Source organism: Rhipicephalus sanguineus, chromosome 5, assembly GCF_013339695.2.
Source record: "Rhipicephalus sanguineus isolate Rsan-2018 chromosome 5, BIME_Rsan_1.4, whole genome shotgun sequence".
Taxonomy (NCBI): Eukaryota; Metazoa; Arthropoda; class Arachnida; order Ixodida; family Ixodidae; genus Rhipicephalus; species Rhipicephalus sanguineus.
The window spans coordinates 41401708-41420901 of record NC_051180.1 but is presented as its reverse complement, the minus strand read 5'-3'; the positions used below and the strand labels follow the sequence as shown (position 1 = coordinate 41420901).

At 48.0% G+C, this 19194-nt stretch overlaps 1 protein-coding gene across 1 annotated transcript in view; it reads left to right on the top strand.

Annotated features, from left to right (window-relative positions):
• Positions 1-19194, top strand: part of LOC119394628 (DC-STAMP domain-containing protein 2-like) — a 64401-nt gene that overhangs the window by 25074 nt on the left and 20133 nt on the right. The window lies entirely within an intron of this gene.

The following is a 19194-nucleotide window of genomic DNA, read 5'->3' as shown; positions in this document are numbered from 1 at the left end:
TCTTTCTTTCTTTCTTTCTTTCTTTCTTTCTTTCTTTCTTTCTTTCTTTCTTTCTTTCTTTCTTTCTTTCTTTCTTTCTTTCTTTCTTTCTTTCTTTCTTTCTTTCTTTCTGTTGCATTGAGCAATGCAGCCCCCTAACTCCCGCTGCCCTTCTCCAGCCACTGAACTTCGATGTCCCGGTGGGGGATCTCGGGGTGAGCCGCTCGTCGCTGGCGTTTCACTTGGGCGTTATGTTCCCCGAGCTGGCGGCTCGCTGCCCTTCGTTGTCGTTGCAATTGAAGCCGTCACCCCCTTTCGACAGGCATTACAGTTTGCTCCTAAGTTTCGGCAAAAGTTTTTACTAGGTATTTTATATACCCCCTGTAGCTGGCTCGTGATAAACGTCTCGGCTCGTAAGATCGTGTTGGCACCGGCGAAACGGCCGGCAGCGTCGTCGCCGTCGTCGCTAGGCACGTCGTAATGGAGCATTCCGGATTAGCTTTGACCACTTGGATTCTTAAAGGAATCCAAGTGGAATCCAAGTGCACGATAATCGAAGTACGCGGGTACATCTAATTACATTGAAGAGCGCAGAAAGAGAATCAGCGCTTCTTAGCCATTCATTTCGGGGACTGTGACTCCGCAGTCCGCAATTTGGAAAAAGAAAGTGTCATCTTGAAAATGTGGTGCGACTATGCACTGGGACAGATATTATCAAAAGTCAAAAGTGTCGTTTAACTTATTTTTAGCTCATCATCACCAGCCTGACCTCGCCCACTGCAGGGCAAAGGGCTCTCCCATGTTCCGCCTATCAACCCGGTCCTGTGCTTGCAGCGGCCACGTTATACCCGCAGACTTCTTAATCTGATCTGCCCGCCTAACTTTCTGTCTCCCCCTCGCGCGTTTGCCTTCTCTTGGAACCCAGTCAGTTACTCTTAATGACCAGCGGTTATCTTGGCTACGCGCTACATACCCCGCCCATGTCCATTTCTTCTTCATTTCGACTAAGATGTCCTTAACACCCGTCTGTTGTCTTACGCACCCTACTCTCTTCTTGTCCCTTAAGGTTACACCTATCATTTTCCTTTCCATTTTTTTAAAGCTCATATCACGTCAACCTTTATTTCGTGCGTCCACGCGTGTTCCTTCGTTTGTGTACATATCATGTTCTTAAATAATATATTTCACTTCGATGTCAGCGCTTGTCTCCATCGTTTTGTCCGTCTTTTTGTCTGCTCGTTGCCCCGTTGCAGCAACAAGGATCACCAACTAGCCCGCTCTCGAACCTTGCCGAGCCAAGCTTAATAGACGTCGAGTAAAACAACAGGGTGACTGACGTACGCCCAACAGCAAAAGCTTACGCGACTTTGGTCCCAATACAAATGCGAATTTCTTCTCTGTTAGTGCGTAATGCTTCTAATCTATCTGGTGACTGTATAGGCCGCAATACCAACTACAGGCTGGAACATTTATTTGGAGGTTATGTTCCCAGACAAAGCGAGAATATAGATTTTTCGAGCATTTAGGGTCCCGCAAACATTAGATGTTGGGTGTGCAGTTCTCACAAGAATAATGTAGCGTACCCCTCGCCTTTCTCTCCCCTGGCCTCCAAGCCTCCTCAGCTAAGGGCTAAGAATAAAGTTAAACGGCGCAGATACAGCAACGGACGGAAATAAACCGGCCCAGTGCGTGCCAATGGCCCGCCAGTATCGACCACGCAGTTATATAGCTGCCTTTGGCGCAACTCGCCTGACTAATCGAACAATCCCGACCTCGGCCGCGCTCCAATACCTGTCACGCGCGCTTATGGCGACCAAAGCCGTGTCGCAAGGTCTTTCTCCCGTGGCTTGCGCTTCGACTGACAATGAAGCCAGAACCGTGTCGTAGCGCTTCGTAAGGAGGAAAACCGGCGACGCTGGACTGTTTCTGAATTACGGTGTTGATGTGCGACATGCTATGTGCTTCAATAACGAGCTCCGTTTCTTTCTGTCCTCCCTTAAGCGTACGTGCGCTCATTTTTCACGTTATCCAGCCAGTATAACGACAGCTGTACACAAAATAAAGCCTGTTCATCGAGCAGGCTTCTTACTGCAAACTTGAGCGAGATGAAAGATGCCGAGTAAGATCCATAAAGCCTGCCAATGAGGTTTCGGACGCAGAAACTAGTTTGTGAGGCAATGAGGGAGTATATTTGTATTGCGGAAACAAGAGACTTAAATACCTTGTCTGCGCGTACTTTTTCTGCGTATTATTTGCTAGCCTGCAAAAGCGCGCACATTGCATGCACGTAGAGGACATGACAGTTGAAAACTTGTGCCACGTGCCAGTTTTCAGACTGCAAACAGACCTTCGTCATAACCTGTTGACCACCAATGCTCTTTGTATAAATGTCATAAAGTGCAGGAATTTTCGATTATAAAGGAACTGTTACTTGTTTCATGTATACGTTAATGTGAATGCGTCCTTTTTTTCTATATTTTTTAGAAAGGAGTCAGGCTGGCCAAAAAATAAAAAAAATAATCCGGGGGCCGAATTCAATGCGCTTTTGTCCTAGCCTAATTAAGTTGACCGTAATACGGAGTGGCCGGCTCTTTTTAATCGTCCCAGCGTGATCACTGTTTTGGGAGAGCAGTCACTAATTAATACTTCTCAATCGTGACAGTCCCGTCTCTAAGGAAAACATCCATTAGGTGCTCAGTTCGTGTGACCAAAAAGTGAAAACACATATTTCCATTGTCACGATGACAGAACAGAGCGAGGACACTTGGCAAATACAGATACACTGAAAAATACGCTTGTTCGTAAAAGGTGATTGGCAGCCAGATTGCAGGTAGCTTACCATTACCATCCCTCCGAAAAAGAGAGACAGAGAAAGAGAGGGAATGTTTACGAGGTTACACCGACTGCTTAAGATAGATAAGACATTAAGTAGAACTTTATATGGGTTGCACGTGGGTACTGGGTGGGGGGGGGGGGGGGTGGGATTCAATATTCAGTATAGCACACGGAACTAATGTCTCAGCATCTCTCACACTTTCCTCTCACGGTGCCCTTGGTTCTCGGGGTGGTGTCGCCGTCTGGGAGCGGTAGAGGGAGGAAGAGCGTGGCCTCCGCGATTAGTTCCGGCAATGCGCCGTTGTACCGTTGCTACGGCCGACCCATTCGGCGCATTTCCAAAAGCAGTGCAATTTCGTCGACGCCTTACACCGCGAGGTGGTGGCTTTAGCCCAGGTAGAGTGTACTCTAGCCCAGGCCTCGCTCATAGCATCCATCCATATTTAAAAAAGAATAACTCTGCGACACTCGCCTGGCTGTCACACCGCGTTCCCTGCTCGAACCATGGAAATTTACGGCTAGCCTAGAGGGGAGACACGACGCGCGTCGCATTTCCCATCGCGTTCCTAGCCCGGCGGTGGTGTGATTTTTCTGTTAACTCTTTAACATTCCGCGGGATGGCGACCTTATCTCAACCTCAGTAAAGAAGCTCAGCGTCCAATGCCCGACGCTGTTCTGGCTGTCACGCCACTTTCTCTGATTGCGCTCTCCTCGTGCGAATGGAACGGCCTGAACAACACTAGCAATGGCGCTTTTCCGGAGCCAATCTCGGAGGCCACGAGTAATGCATCATGACACTAAAGAGCACCGACTGCGAGCGTTTCGGTAGTCTCAGCGCGGCAGAGGCTTTCGCTGCAATATTGTAGAAAATTATGGGTGGTGAAATGGGTCGCCCACGGTGATTCGATTCGGTGACGACGCATTTACGCGATTCAGCGTGTGACGCGTCCTTGCCAGGGCGATTTGACTCTGTAGCGTTCGCTTCATTGACTGACTGAATAACTTTATTCGGTCCTTAGGAGGCGATGGCCCCCTAGGGGACCTCGTCTGGGGGCCGCGCCCACGACGGGACCGGGATTTGAAACTCAACGGCCAGGTCGTGAGCCCTCTGGACGGTCCGAAGTTAGTCGTCCTTGTGGGGATTTTGAGGAGCGTGTCCCAGTCCTTTTCTGTGATTGAAGACCCGTCGTCCGCTCGGGGTTCGGGGCATTGCCACAGCATGTGTTTAAGTTACATCGCGGTATGCCGCATCGGGGGCATCCCGGCCTTAGTTCGCTTATGAATCTTGCATAAACTGTCAGTGAGGGATATGCTCCTGTCTGTAGGAAACGGAAGGATAGTGCTTGTGGTCGTTTTAGTCGAGGTTGAGGTAACGGAAACTTTCGCCATTCGAGACGATGGTGCTGACAGATTCCATTATAGGTCTGAACTTGCTTCTGGAGCGATTTCTCCCCCTTGGGCCATGGGCCGCCTTCTCTCCTGACGCGGCGAGTAAGGTCTCGCGCCTGGGAGTGGGAAAGCTCGTTGGCGTTTGGGACGAAGGGATGGGCGTCGGAGCCCATATGGCCTGGGAACCAAATTAAGTGCTTGGTGTCAGTTCACGCGGCATGCGAGAGCACGCTGGCTGCTTCTTTACTGATCGGTGTAAATTGTAGTGCGGGTTGTGTTCGCCATTGCTAATGCGATTACTACCTGTTCTGCGCGTTCACCGTCCGAGTTTCGGAGCGTAAGTGCTGAGAGGAGTTTTTCTTGTAGCGAAGTTACAGCTGCCACATAGTGCTTATAAAAGGGGTATTTTGCGGTGTCTACAAAGGCGACCGAGTCGGGCATAGCGACTGCGGTCTTTAGCAGCGCGGCGGCACGTGCTTTACGACGACCCTTATTGTAGTCTGGGTGCACTTCACGTGGAAGTGGAGGTACTAGAATGTGGTCCCTGATCGAGTGGGGCAGGGTGCGTTCTCGTTGGTAAGAACAAGGGGAGGTGAGGTTCAGGTGAACTAAAAGTTTTCTGCCTGCCTCTGTGGTTGATAGTCTGGCCAGTTGAGCTACATTTTGAGCTTCGGCGATTTCGCTGAATGTGTTGTGAATGCCCAAGGCCATGAGCCTTTTAGTGTGGGTGTGGATGGGTAGTCCTAGTGGCCAAGAAATGTTGTCCGCAAGTATAGCAAAGGCGCGTTGCCGGAGCCAATATCGGAGGCCACGAATAATTCATCATGACACTAACGAGCACCGACTGCGAGCGTTTCGGCAGTCTCAGCACGACGGAGGCTTTCACTGCGATAATGTAGAAAACTTTCGCGTCAGCGTGTGACGCCTCCTCGCCGGCGTAGGGCCGATTCCAAATGGACTAGCGGTGTTTTCTCCGCCGACTACTGCTTCGAGTGCACTGGCACCGACCACTAGGGAGCGCACACCTTGCCGTTTCTCTCCTCAAATGACGACGCTTTGAAAGAGTGCATGCCGAGGTATTGTTCATTATGTGCATGTTGTCGCCTTCTCTGTGCGAGATTCATCATATGCTATGTCCAGATGCATGTTAACTACTGCAGGCTACCACAAAGGTTTAATCATGCTCATGGACGTTAGTCGTCGGGATGGAGATGTGCCACCAGGCGTCAACGTTGGTGCGTCCACATAAACGGTGCTGTAGCCGCGAAACACCAATACAGATTGTGCAAGCTCTCGTATATCAATGTATAACAGACATTCAACTACTTCTGCGAGGAGACGTTTCCTTTCGTGTTATACCGACATGACGGAGGGATCAACCATGTTTTTTTTTTCTATTGAAAGCGCACTCTGGCTAATGCCTTGCTATTATTGGATTGCCTACACTCTAAGGAAAAATCGAGTATTTGGGGAGTATTGCTGCCACAGCAACAATAATCGTCACCCACCTCGCGTATTTCCTCGCGTTATCACCGCGGTGCCGGCCCTTTCCCGTCACCATCGGCATGACATAGCATTCTTGATAGGTAAGTCAGTGGGGCATATCAGAGTGACGTAGCATTCTTGATAGGAAAGTGAATAGAGCCGGGTTTTCAAGTAAGGAAAAGCAAGCAAGCCTGATGACGATTATTGCTGTGTGGCAGAAACACTCCCCAAGTACTCGACTTTTTCTTAGACTGTAGGGACATTTACTTTGCATTCAAAGGTCACGTGACTTGGCCAGAGAAGTGGCGTGGAGCGCGAATCAATCAATAAATCAATCAATCAATCAATCGATCAATCAATCAATCAATCAATCAATCAATCAATCAATCAATCAATCAATCAATCAATCAATCAATCAATCAATCAATCAATCAATCAATCAATCAAAAAGGCAGACGGACGGACTTGACGGTGCGCAACAGGCTTGTGTTTGTCGTTTCTGACCATCTTCATGGGAGAAAAACAATAACAGCCCCGCAGCCTTTCCTGTTTTTGTTTATATTCAGTGTCTGTGAAAAAGAGCGAAGACTTCTTGAGGCGCATCCGCGGGTATTTCACCTCGGGCGTCACCTGCTGTTTTCACCCGTCGTTCAAGCCCCGCGGAGCTTGATTTCCGGCGTTCCAGAGTCTGTGCTTTCTTCCCCCTCTCTCCAGTCGAGAGTGACCCCGACGAGCTGTTGCTGGCCATCGCCTGCAATCGTTTGCTGTATTTCTTTGTATGCGCTGTTCGCTTGTCACTGCAAGGGGTAGTTGTCTGAGGCGCACCCCCCAAACGCTAGCACGGGCGCTAGTTCACGGCTGCAACCATCAGTAGCCATGCATTGACCTCACTCTTGTCTACTTCCCCGCGCTCAGCCTATCTCTCATCCCCATTCCCATTTCCTTGTAGCGACAGTGCTGGAGTTACGAGCCTCTAGCGTATACGACAGACAGGGTTCTCTTGAGCGCGGGTTCACTTTGCATCATCGAGTAAATTGGTTCACTTAGAAGGTAAAAAAAAAGCGGTGATTTTAAGAACAACACACTCGCATAAAAGAAAAAAAAAGTACGCAGCTAGTGACCATGACAACTGCGTACACGAGATCCTTCTTTGTTTACCGCATGGGTGATTCTCTTTTTGTCGCCGCGTTCATTTTAGTAGCTGATCATATTCCTGAACGCAAGCACTTCTTTGTTTCTTCCATTGTGCACAAAGAGCCGGGGTTCTATTTAAATACATATTGAATGCGGCGGTGCCATCGTGCAAAACAACGCTGCAGCGACAACACTTTCCTGTTGCGCTACGACGACTCGGGAAATTCGAGAGGGGACGCGAGAAAGAAGAAGGAGAGGTGCAGTTCGTGCTCACTTCGTACTTGGAGAGCCTTGTAAGAGTTCTTTACATTAACGGGCGTACGTCTTCCTCGTGCGAGGTTACTGCCCGGGAAAAAGATACGGAAGACGACACACGGCACTTGTACGTTTCTTTTTTTATTGCGATAGCAATTATATGGACAGTCTCGGCTGATTTTTGCCGTCCCCGTCGCCGCCGTCATGCACCGTCTATATATATATATATATATATATATATATATATATATATATATATATATATATATATATATATATATATATATATATATATATATATATTAATATATATATATATATAAACACACAAAGGAAAATAATTCAGAAAAGCTTTTCCCAGCGCGCGGTGTTACACGTTAGGCCACGAACAGCAACGTCTTTCAACCTGCTAACGGCGACCTATTTATATGCACCGTTTACTTCAGCATGCTTTCTTAGTCACCACATAGATGGCGCGATGTGCGCGCGTGGCGTACTTTAAAGATCGTCGCCCCGCTCCTGCGAACGCCGTTGCTCTTCGCCCTACAGGGCGTGGTCACCTTCGTGCGCTTATCTCGAGGAAAGAAGGGGGCGGCCGGGGGGGGGGGGGTGGAGCGGGGGGTTGTATGTCTTGTGCTTTCCCCGCGATGTCCACGCTGAAGTCACAGAGCGTACGAAGATCACTTCGCTCGCTGCAGCAGCCGCGTCTGCGAAAGGAAGCGCGCTGTTCAAACAGAAATAAGTAACAACTGTGACAGTTCGCGCTCGTCCTGTGTGTACCTGTTCGTTCGTTTCGTGCGTCCTGCTTTGCGTTTGAGCAGTGCGCTTCAAGTGTCGAGCTGTGACGCATGGTAGTTAGCGCTCGTCCTGTGTGTGTTCTTTTCGTGCGTCCTTTGGGCTTGAGCGACGCGCTGGCAATTTCGAGCTGCTTTCCGTTCTTCGCGTTTCATTCCAATTTATTGTTATCGCATTCATTGCTTCGCCGGTGCGGCGAAACTGTGACTTTTTTATTTATATATGAAAAAAATGGAAAGGTAGGGTACGTTAGAGCCGGCTATCCCATCATCATGATAGTAGTATAGAAGAAATATACAAAGGCAAGAAAAATTAGGAAGAATAAAAGAAATAGAAAATATAAAATAATCATAAGCACTAGTACATATACAATATGTGGTGTATAAAGCATGAGAAGAGTCCAAGGGCACAGTCCAGTACCTACATAGAGCGGGTAGAGACCGTACAGGTAATTTTTTTGTGCACTTACATATATTGTGCGCACATTGTGCACTTACATATATCTATGACATCTGTTCATTAATAATTTCAACGCTATTATTTTGCAACAACAACAACAACAACAACGACAATAACAATACCGACCTCGCGTCGTGGAACGCGAAGAGGGACGCTACGCGCGTCGTATCTTCCATCTAGCCTGGCCGTTAATTCTCACAGGGCGAGCGGGGAACGCGGTCGACAGGCGGGCGAGAGGGGGGCAGCGTAGGAGAGGAGAGAGAAGGGGAGGGGACGCGCATGCGCTCGAGCTCATTGCGGCGTTGCGAAGGAGAGAATTTCGGCATGTCTAGCCCGCGTTTCAGAGGAAGAGTGGAAAGGGGGAGGGGAGAGGGAAAGAGGAGAGGGGAAGGGGAGAGGGTGAGTGGAGAGGAAGTGTGTGGAGAGGGTATGCGCATGCGCAGTAAGGGTGGTCACGCCGCACACCACCGGATTGAGCTCGGCCTTAAGATACTTCGCATCTAAAAGAACAACAACAATAACAATAACAACAACAATCAGCGACGACGACGACAACAACAACGATGAGGACGACAACAACAACAACAGCAGCAGCAACAACAACAACAACAACGACAACAACAACAACAAGCAGCAATCACAACAAACACCGAACAACGAAACACTTTTCTTCATTCAGTGCCGCACGACGGATTATAGTAGAGTACATAATCGTACATTCAAAGCCGGATGATCGTGCTGGCCTAACAAAACACCAACCACAGGTCGTGAATCTAGCGGCTAGCAAGAACACAAGAGGACAGAAAAAGTCATCGAGCCGAATTGACAAGGACGGTCAAGCGGCTTGGGATAAAGACGTCAAAGGAGTGTGAAAAAGACCCGAAATAAGGGGTATGACATTATACACCTACGGGATTTCAAAGGACGCGCAAAGGACAGCGGCAAAGAAAAGGAGTAGCGACGAGTGTCGGGAATAAGCTTCCCGGGAGAAGCGCCTGGCACGACTCACAAAAAAAAAAAAAAAAATCTAGTGATGGAGTGGTGAGATTCGAGGCTTCGGTGTATGATAAGGAAACTGCTGACTCCTTTGGACGACCAGCGTACGCCCGAGGACAGGACAGACCACATTGCATAACAGGCAAGGAGGCGAAATGGAAAGTCGGGATAAATAAAAGCAACCACGAGGAGCTCCGCGACGATTGAAAAAAGTGGCCAGGAAGAAGCGCCGGGAAAACATAAATCCACAAAGTCACGAGAAGTCACAGGATGGCAAGGGGAGAAGTTGATTCGCGCCGTATTCTTCGGTTTGTTCAGAAAGATTGCTCTGAGGGAACGCGACAGAACAGTCCGCAGTGTACGGTAGGGCGACGTACTTTTTGCAGCCGCCAGAAATGGTTGCCGAATCGACAAATGCAGATTTTTTGTTCGTAAGAGCAGTCATTGGCTGGTCGTCTTTGCCAATTGAATTGCTGCGATCAGAATACGTGCAAACGCCATACTTATGCAGTTTTTGTGATGGTCAGCCGTTCATGCAGTGATTTACAATATGCAGCGTCGCTTATAGTCCTCAAATGTTATGCGCCATGAACCGTGATATATATATATATATATATATATATATATATATATATATATATATATATATATATATATATATATATATATATATATATAAGACACAAAGAAAAATAATTTAGAAATACTTTCCGACGCGCGGAATGTAACGGGCTACCTCTTGCTTCCCAGCGCGCGGCGAACGTCTTTCAGCCTGATAACGGCGAGCTATTTATATACACCATTTACTTCAGCATGCTTTCTTAGTCACCACATAGATGGCGCGATGTGCGCGCGTGGCGTGCTTTAATGGTCGTCGCCCCGCTCCTGCGAACGCCGTTGCTCTTCGCCCTACTGGGCGGCAGAAGGCAGAAGGCAGAAAGAGGCAGAAGGAGCAAAGGAAAGAAAGGGCTACGTTTACAAATATAGTAAAATATATTGCAAAGTCCTATAACTCCCGAGTCTTCTACCTAATCCAAATCTATTGCCTTCTTCCGTAATAATTATGTATAAAAGAAAGTTGAAGGAGATCAAAGGTAAAGTGTCGCATCTTCAAATTAGAAGAATGGAATTGTTTTATCATTCGCTTTGCGCAGCGAAACTATTACGCCAGTTATCTAGATTGACGACAGTTGCTTAACTTGCACAAGCGACGCCGGGGAACAGCCTTAAGCGAAACAGGAACCAATGACAATGATAAAACTGGTGATTTTACGCCAGTATTATTCGACTGGAACTCGCCCACGTTTAAAGCCGGCTTTAACTGGCTTGATTACACCTTTCCACCGCTGTTCACTGATTACAGGATTTATGAACTTTAGTGCCGTTTGACCGGAAGTGTTGAAGCTCCCAGAACATCAGCGTAAGAAAAGAAGCTGAACTATAAGATTCGATGGCAGCTGGAATCAATTAAGGAGGCGAATCCTTTTCCCTTAGGGAGGTTGATAATGGCTCTTTTATTCTTAGCACCGATAACGGGAACCGAATGTAATGCGTTTTGGATGGAACTGGTCCTTGAATTTTAATCCTGCTTTGTATAATATAGATATAGGCGGTTCGCAGGTCTTTCGCTGTGCCCTTGAACAACTTGAGAGGACATATTTACGACTCAGTACTGACATTTCTTTTTCCGACCCGTACACACTTCCCGGCTCTATCGAGATTGAAGCAGGCATTGCGCAAAAGAGAGATTAATGTTTGTCTTCTGCAGTCCGGCCTCACGCTTCAATTGCTTTTAGCGGCGCTGTTATCGGAGCCTTCTCCAAACACATAAGTAGAGCGACAAAAACCCTTTTGGACTAAGTTGAGGAGAGATGGGGGATGGTTGGGCTGTAGTATTGGATGATTTACTGACGAATCCACTTGAATCAGGGGGAGTGAGCGAAAGCCGAGGCCAGGGAGATATTAATCTTTCGAGGTGAGTCGCGCGTTGTTGCTAAGCGACCCGACGTGTTGGCACTATATGGTGTGTATACCTTTGACCAGCGCTTGGTGGTTTAGTAAATCTAGAGGGAAAATAAATTGGTAGAGTCGTATCGATCTTACTGTATACTAATACTGAGACTAATACCTAAATATTTAATAACACGAGAAGCAGATATCGGCGTCTCGCGGTAACAAGGAACATTATGGAAGTAGAAATAGCTCTACTAAAGAAAAGAAAAATAAGTGCCGTATACACAGCCGTAAGGAAAACTTTGTTAATTCTGTCGCGAAGCCTGTCTTAAAGATCGCCGGTATAAGCAAGTTTGTACCATTGCTGTAAACTTGTGCTGCAACGAAGTTTAGCGAAATTCGATGATCCTTGAGAAAGAAAAAAAAAAAAAGAAGATGATAGAGATGTGTACCGAGAGTTGAGCGAATCGTTCAAGTAATCCCATCCTTAGGGAACGGCTTAACAAAACCTGATACTGAGAAAGGTGGTGCATCTTAGAAACGCGCACGCACGCACGCACAAACGCACGCACGCACGCACGTACGCACACACGTGCACACATAGTGGTGGCAAAGAATCTGACCGGTGCAAAGTGTTTGCACCTACGTAATCGCTGGCCTGCCTTTAATATCATTTTTCGACGTGAGCGCCCATGCAACGCAAAAGCTTTTCTGACGCATTCTGACTGGACAAAGCGTCATAATATAGCTCCACCGGTGCCGTCTACGTCTCGGGTGACCCCGCTTTTCGCCAAAGTTAATGCATTTGGGTAGGAGCTAAAGCTATCTAATGACGCTGCTGCGACAAACATGCCTCGCACAACTCATTAGTTTGAACTCCGCCTCCGCGCTCATCTGTTTTACAAAGAACTCACCGGTGGGGTGATAGATACAAACGGTAATTGCTGTATAAAGGCATCCCTTACGAGTTCTTTTGTTTCGCACCGTTCAGCGTTGAAGGAAAGAGTGGACGCGTGCTTATCGGCGACGCAAAGCTGCATAAGCGAATGCCGGCATCGAACAAAGTTGTTAATAATCACCCTCAATAAAGTATTTTACAGGCTTATATTGCCAATGGCCTCCTTTGCCCCGAAGTGGCTTTGTGCCAACTTCAATTTGCCTGCTCAGTGAGCTCGGTATGCGAGTGCGCAAACTTGCCTTTACCTTGCAGGATTCACCAGAAGTGATTCGCTATGATCTTTGTTTCTTTTCTTCCGGTTGTATGTTGATCTCCGCTTCCGATTAGGCCTCGTGCTGCAGTCTCACAGCCTCTATGGACCACCCTCTATGAACGACCGCCGTGTAAAGGCGCTGGTACTGGGGGGGATCTACGCACCAGAACGTATTCTTCTTCGAAGCTTTCTTTGTCCCTTTCTTCGACGTTCGTTCTGCTGGCGCTGTCTTGCCGAATAGCTTGTCGCACCTTGTCGTTTCTCTCATGAAATACCGACGCTTTGAATAAGTGCATATCGCGTACCAGCGTTTATTATGTGCTTGTTGATGCCATCTTTGCGCGGAATTCGCCATATGCTGTGCCCAGGCGTATGTTAACTATACGTCAACTACGGGAAAGGTTCAATCGTGATAATGGATGTTAGTCGTCGGGATGGAAATGCGCCACCACGCGTCACCGTCGGTGCGTCCACGTTAAACGGTGCTATAGCTGTCAAACACCAATAGCCATTGCGCAAGCTCTCATATCTCAATGTACAGTATACAACAAACAATCAACTACTTCTGCGAAGACACTTCACATTCGTGTTATATACCGATTCCTTTGACGGAGGGATCAATCATGATTTTCCTTTCTGTGGCCGCTTTTTCCTTTCATATAGTGTTGGGCAGCAGATCGGGTGCAACCTGGTTAACCTCCTAGACTTTCGTTTGCCTTTTTTTGTCTCGCTCTCTCTCACCTTCACTGACTTGGACCTCAAGCGGCGCGCATTCGCGGGAAGATTCCCAATATTTTTCCGGCAGATACTCTTCGTGCCGTTGCGCGCTGGCCCGATAACTGCGCGATGGAATATTACACGCCCTTCGCCAGGACTTTCTCACGCCGACGGCCTCACTTCTGACGTCCGGTATTAGTTTGTGTTCGTCTTTCGGTTGCGGCGCAGACTCTTTAAAGCTGAGCGGCTTTAGGTTATATCCCGTATGGTACCTACCCCAGAGGCCGAGACGCGCCGCCTCTGTTTTTCTTCATTTTTTTCACCCCCCACACTCTTTCCGTAATGGCTGCGCAAACCAGTGGTCGCCTATTCTAATGAACGCAGCGCGATTAGCGGGCCCGATCAGGAAGCGTCCCGCTGACCCCCGCCTACGCGGCTGCACTTTGCGTGGGCCTCGGTGAAATCTGAAAGAACTCTCGCCGGTTCCACGCTAACGGGAACCGACAGTGTGATGCCCCTCACGCACACAAACACACGTACTACATCCCTCTCGTGTTTTCCAGCCCCGGCACTGTGTACGGCGAACATGTTCGCGCCAGAGCAGGCTTTAGAATCTAATTTGACGGCGATGCTTCAAATCCAATCGCCGCTCGCTTAGTCTTGTCCCTTGTTTTGAGTTGATAAGGCCGCACACTCTCGCCCTCTATTTGTGCTGTTTTCTGTGCCATGCGTTCATGTATTATTGTTTTCCAAGCGCATGCGCGTACGCCCGCTTCGAACAAGTTGATGATAGCATTCTCATTCTCTCTATATATGTGTTTTATTTACTTTAGAATTTCGTCTCCCGCTGCCCGAAAAATAGATTCTGTATTAGGTTATTGCGCTTGTATTCCGGCGATTTCAGAAGTATATCGCTTTTCTGGTCCTGTAGGCTACTTTTTTCAATAAACAGTTGGTATGTCGGAATGTTTGGAATGGGAGTGCCACATGCCAAAACACGACTCTCTGTCATTCGGTGTCTGAGCTGATTTTGCGACTCTGCAGCTTCTGCATTATCGTGTATCACTTTACCAGTTCCACCGTTTTGTCGCATCGAAAGAAAAAAAATCGCATGAAGATACTAATATGACGCACACTTTGTCGTCCGAACCCGGAAAAGGCTGTTGTTTTTCGCGTCGGCTCTACCAGCGAGAGGCGATATTGATCTCGACGCTGTTATTGTGTCTTTCGCTTGAACTGGCCCACACACTGCCAGCAGCAATCGTAACAAACGCGTCAACCTATACCGAGAGCGCACTTATACATTTTGACTTGAACTCGTTTAGCGTGGGGTGGTCAGTTATTGACTGCAGAGCGTGTTCCCTTTTCGTTCTCAACCATGGGCACATGGGCGGGGGCGTGGGGGGGGGGGGGGGCTTTGAGGCTCCCTTCATAATCACCTGTCTGCCCCAAGCCCATGGGAGACGAATTACAGCTCATGATTACTGAACTGGATACGGAAAGTAGAAGAGTAGGTCTGAAAATTAATCTGCATAAAACTAAAGTAATGTGGAACAATCTTGGCAGAGAACAGCGCTCTGCGATAGGTGGCGAGACACTGGAAGTTGTAAAGGAGTACGTCTACTTAGGACAGGTAGTAACCGCGGAGCCGAACCACGAGAGTGAAATAACCAGAAGAATAAGAATGGGATGGGGCTCATTCGGCAAGCATTATCAAATCATGAATGGTAGTCTACCACTATCCCTCGAGAGGAAGGTATATAACAGCTGCATCTTACCGGTACTTACCCACCGAGCAGAAACCTGGAGACTTACAAAAAGGGTTCAACTTAAATTGAGGACGACGCAGCGAGCGATGGACAGGAAAATGATAGGTGTAACCTTAAGAGACAGGAAGAGAGCAGAGTGGGTCAGGGAACAAACGGGGGTTAAGGACATCATAGTTGAAATCAAGAAGAAGAAATGGATATGGGCCGGGCACGTAGCACGTGGGCAGGATAACCGGTGGTCATTAAGGGTAACTGACTGGATTCCAAGAGATGGCAAACGCGTGAGGGGGAGACAGAAAATTAGGTGGGTAGATGAGATTCAGAAGTTTGCAGGTATAACGTGGCAGCAGAAAGCACAGGACAGGGTTGATTGGCGGAACATGGGAGAGGCCTTTGCCCTGCAGTGGGCGTAGACAGGCTGCTGCTGCTGCTGATGATGATGATGGTGATGCCACAAGTCTGCCCTATGCCTTTACTCAGTCGGACATGTCCCGTCATTGTTTAATGCGCTGGGTTATGGCCATGCAGGCTTTTGACGACACTGACGGCCGAGGGCTCCTGATGCATTTCAAGAACTGGTGTCCTCCCACTTTACCCCCGGAAATCCTGGGACCAAAGGCAGGCTGTTTTGAGCTGCACGTCATCGCTTCATTTTCATGTTTGCATCCATTGCGAAGCTTGGATTCTTTCACACTCTCACAACTTGGAGGGGGGAGGGGGAGAAGGTGTGGCGCTGCGGGGAAACTCGGCTCCACTTAACGGAGAACCCTGCACGTGCCTATGTCCTTAGCCCACAGAGTTTCCTAGAAAAGCTACTAGAGGCAACCCCGGCGCTAGTGACTATGGGGTTGCAAGCAGGGTGGTATAGCGGGCATGGGAGAGAAGAGCAATACATGCACTTGCCTGAACTTCGTCGTTCTGACTTCAAACGGCAATGCAGCCTCCCCAGAACAGGTATTTTTTTAACGAAACATCGCCTTATGTGTCGCACACAATACGGCGATTACGAATATCACACGGTGTCGTTGCCTTCAACGTTTAAGGAAATATGATTGATGCAAAGTTTAAATTAATGTAGACAGATTAAAAGCAGTAAACGAAGCCACAATAACGTCTGAATCCACATGTATAAACTTTAGACAAATCCATCTACTATGCGTCATTGACACCGTGTACGTACGATCACAGCGCTGGTGTTCGACCTATTAGTAAGAAACAGTAGGATACGAGGGTTAGGTACTCGAAAGAAAATTACGCGAGCTTATAAACTACGAAGTGGCCAAACAAGCAACGTTACAGACGTGGGATCATGGCCAGTAAGTTCTATGAGTCCATGCCTGAGTTGTTTCGAGGTGACAGGCGTCCACGCTTTTGTTTAAGTACCCATTTAGTCCGCACCCACCATCGTAGCTTACCGGCTAAAATATTACGCTGCTGAGCTCGGGGACGTGAGTTCGAATCCCAGCCACGGCTGCCACACTTAGGTCAGGGAGAAGTTCAAGAACACATGTGTACTTACGTTTAGTTCGCGTTTAGTGACCCCTCCCGGTGATCATAGTCAATACGGATTCCCTCACTACGGCGTGCCTCATAATCACATCCTCGAGCAGTGAGCGTCGCTGGAGTCAACGTTTCGGCAATGAATGAATGAAAAACTTTATTGGTGCAAAGAAATTCTCCCGGCGAAGGTGGAGCCCTCAGTCCAGGGCCCCTGTGGCCTTTGCCATCTTGCGCGCTCTGTCAATCAGCTTGAGCTGTTCTTCAGGCTTCGAGCAGGACAGCGCAGCCTCCCACTGCTCTGGTGTTGGTGTGTTGTTTATTGGCACATCCTTTGAGTGTTGGCAGGCCCATGTAACGTGATAAAGTGTTGCATGTTCCCCGCATAGCGGGCATTTGTTGTCGTATGTAGTCGGATAGATTTTGTTAAGTAGACTGAGATTTGGGTATGTATTAGTCTGCAGCTGTCTCCAGGCAACCGAGTGCTCTTTACTGAGGTCTTTGTGGGGAGGAGGGTAAATCCTCCTCAGGGCTCTTTGATGTTCTAGAATTGCCCCATAGCGTCTAGTGACCGTGTTTGGTTCCCCGTCGTTGTGCGCCCCCCGGTTGGCGTATGCTCGGGCGTGGGCGTCAGCACGCTGGTTCCCAGTCACAGTTTCATGGCCTGGTGTCCACGTAATGGACCAACACGAGAAGGTCATTTTTCTCGCCTTGAGTATGCGGATGGCAGCAGTGGATACGCGTCCGCTGCTGTATCGTCTCCACGCTTCTTGCGAGTCCGTAACTATTTCCGCAGTGGATTCTTTGCCCTGGTGCGTGATGGCGAGAGCGATCGCTACTTCCTCAGCCTCGAGGATGTTATTGCTTTTGATCGAAGCGCTATTGACTTCCCTAAGCTGGTGATCAACAACGCTCACTACCGCCCCGGAGTGTTCTCTGTATGTGGTTGCGTCAACGTACAGTACATCTGTTCTCCCTGTGAAATTTCTTTCGTGTGCTTCTGATCTTGCCTTTCTTCTGGCCTTATGTATTTTCGGATGCATGTTTCTAGGTAATTCGGCAAGTGTTCTTGTCTTCTTCAAGGCAGTTGCGGGCCTTGAAGAACAATAATAATATCTGGGGTTTAACGTCCCAAAACCACGATATGATTACAGGGTGTCGGAACGGAACGAAAACCGAAAACGAAAAACGAAAAAAAAAAACGATATTTTTGACCAGAACGAAAACGTAACCGAAACTTTATATATTATTTCGTTCCGGAGTGAAACCGAAATTTTTTCAATCGTTTTTCGGTTCACGAGAAAACTTCGCGATCCAGAACAACTGAGCTAGTGCAATGTGAGCATATGTCAGGGTACAATACTAGCGCGTACCTCAGGCAGGAATTCCAAAGCAAAGATATGTTGAAATTGTGCGAAAAACGAAAACAGTGGCAACCAGAGACGTTTGTATTAACGCAAGTGGACTTTTGCGCGCCTGTCACGCAGGCCAAAGTGGAGAGGGCATTGTCGGTGCTGAAGTTCGTTACAGCGAAAGCTGTTATGAGATCACAACAGCTGATTTTGGGGCCATAGTTGTCCGCCGCCGCCGCTGTACGTGACCACTATCGCGTGAAATAAGAAAAAAAATTGAATGAGAAACATATTTCTAGGGTTGGATGGGATTTTAGCCCGCGCCCTCGGCGTGGCAGCCGGGTCTTTCACCACAGTGCCACGCTGGTGCTTCTAACTCCTTCGCAAAAATACTCTATCGAGGCGTCATGTCGGGTGGGGAATCGTGTTAACATATGTAATATAGCGTCGCAGAAGAGCAAAATAACAACCAGTCATTACACAATGCTAATAGCACCAAATGTGTGGTTTAATGCTTCCCACCAGTGTTGCGGAGTTACCACTCCGGAATTGGAATGACTCCGGAATCATTCCACATTTTCGCAACCCCGGAATGGAATGAAGACAACGCTTGGAGGAACGGAATGAGAATGGAATTAAGCGCCTTTTTCACGCAATGGAATGGGAATGGAATTACATCTTTTTCCGAAAATAGAGCACGTTTTCGTCTACGTGCTGTTTTTCAAACTTCAAACATTAGTAAGTCAGAGCCTCGAAATTAACAATAAAGCAGTATTTTTAAAATGGCTTGGCTGATTACAAGCACGCTACATTTATAAGCAACGCGCCTACTACAAACAGAGGCATAAGTTAGTGTACAAACAAATTCATTATCCCAGCAGGTACTGAAGGGAGAAACAAACTACCCCTGCGCGTTTGTTCGCATTGATACCCCCACACGAAAGTGGCGAATACTCTATGCACAGCCTGATCTTTATCTCACGAGCAGTTTAGTACCTGACACACGTGAATAACCTTTGCGACAACGAAGACACTGCATACCTGCGCACAGGCGAACACAGAAAGCTCTCCTCACCACATCCATGCTTGCGAGCCGCGCTTGACAACCATGAGTGCTGACGAGCATTGCGGCCCAGTGTTCCGTATTCGATGCAAAGGCACAAGGTGCCCGAGAGGTGCACTGTTCCAACTAATACCAGCAGATCTAGAGGGTTTTGTTCCCCATATTAACCAAATCTTAGCTTTCTCCATATTCACGACCGCTCCAGACGCGTGGTAAAACGGCTTGGTCTTCTTGAATACTACTTTTTTCAGCATAAAAATACGCTATGTCGTCATTTTAGCATTGGCACATTTAAGCTTAAACAT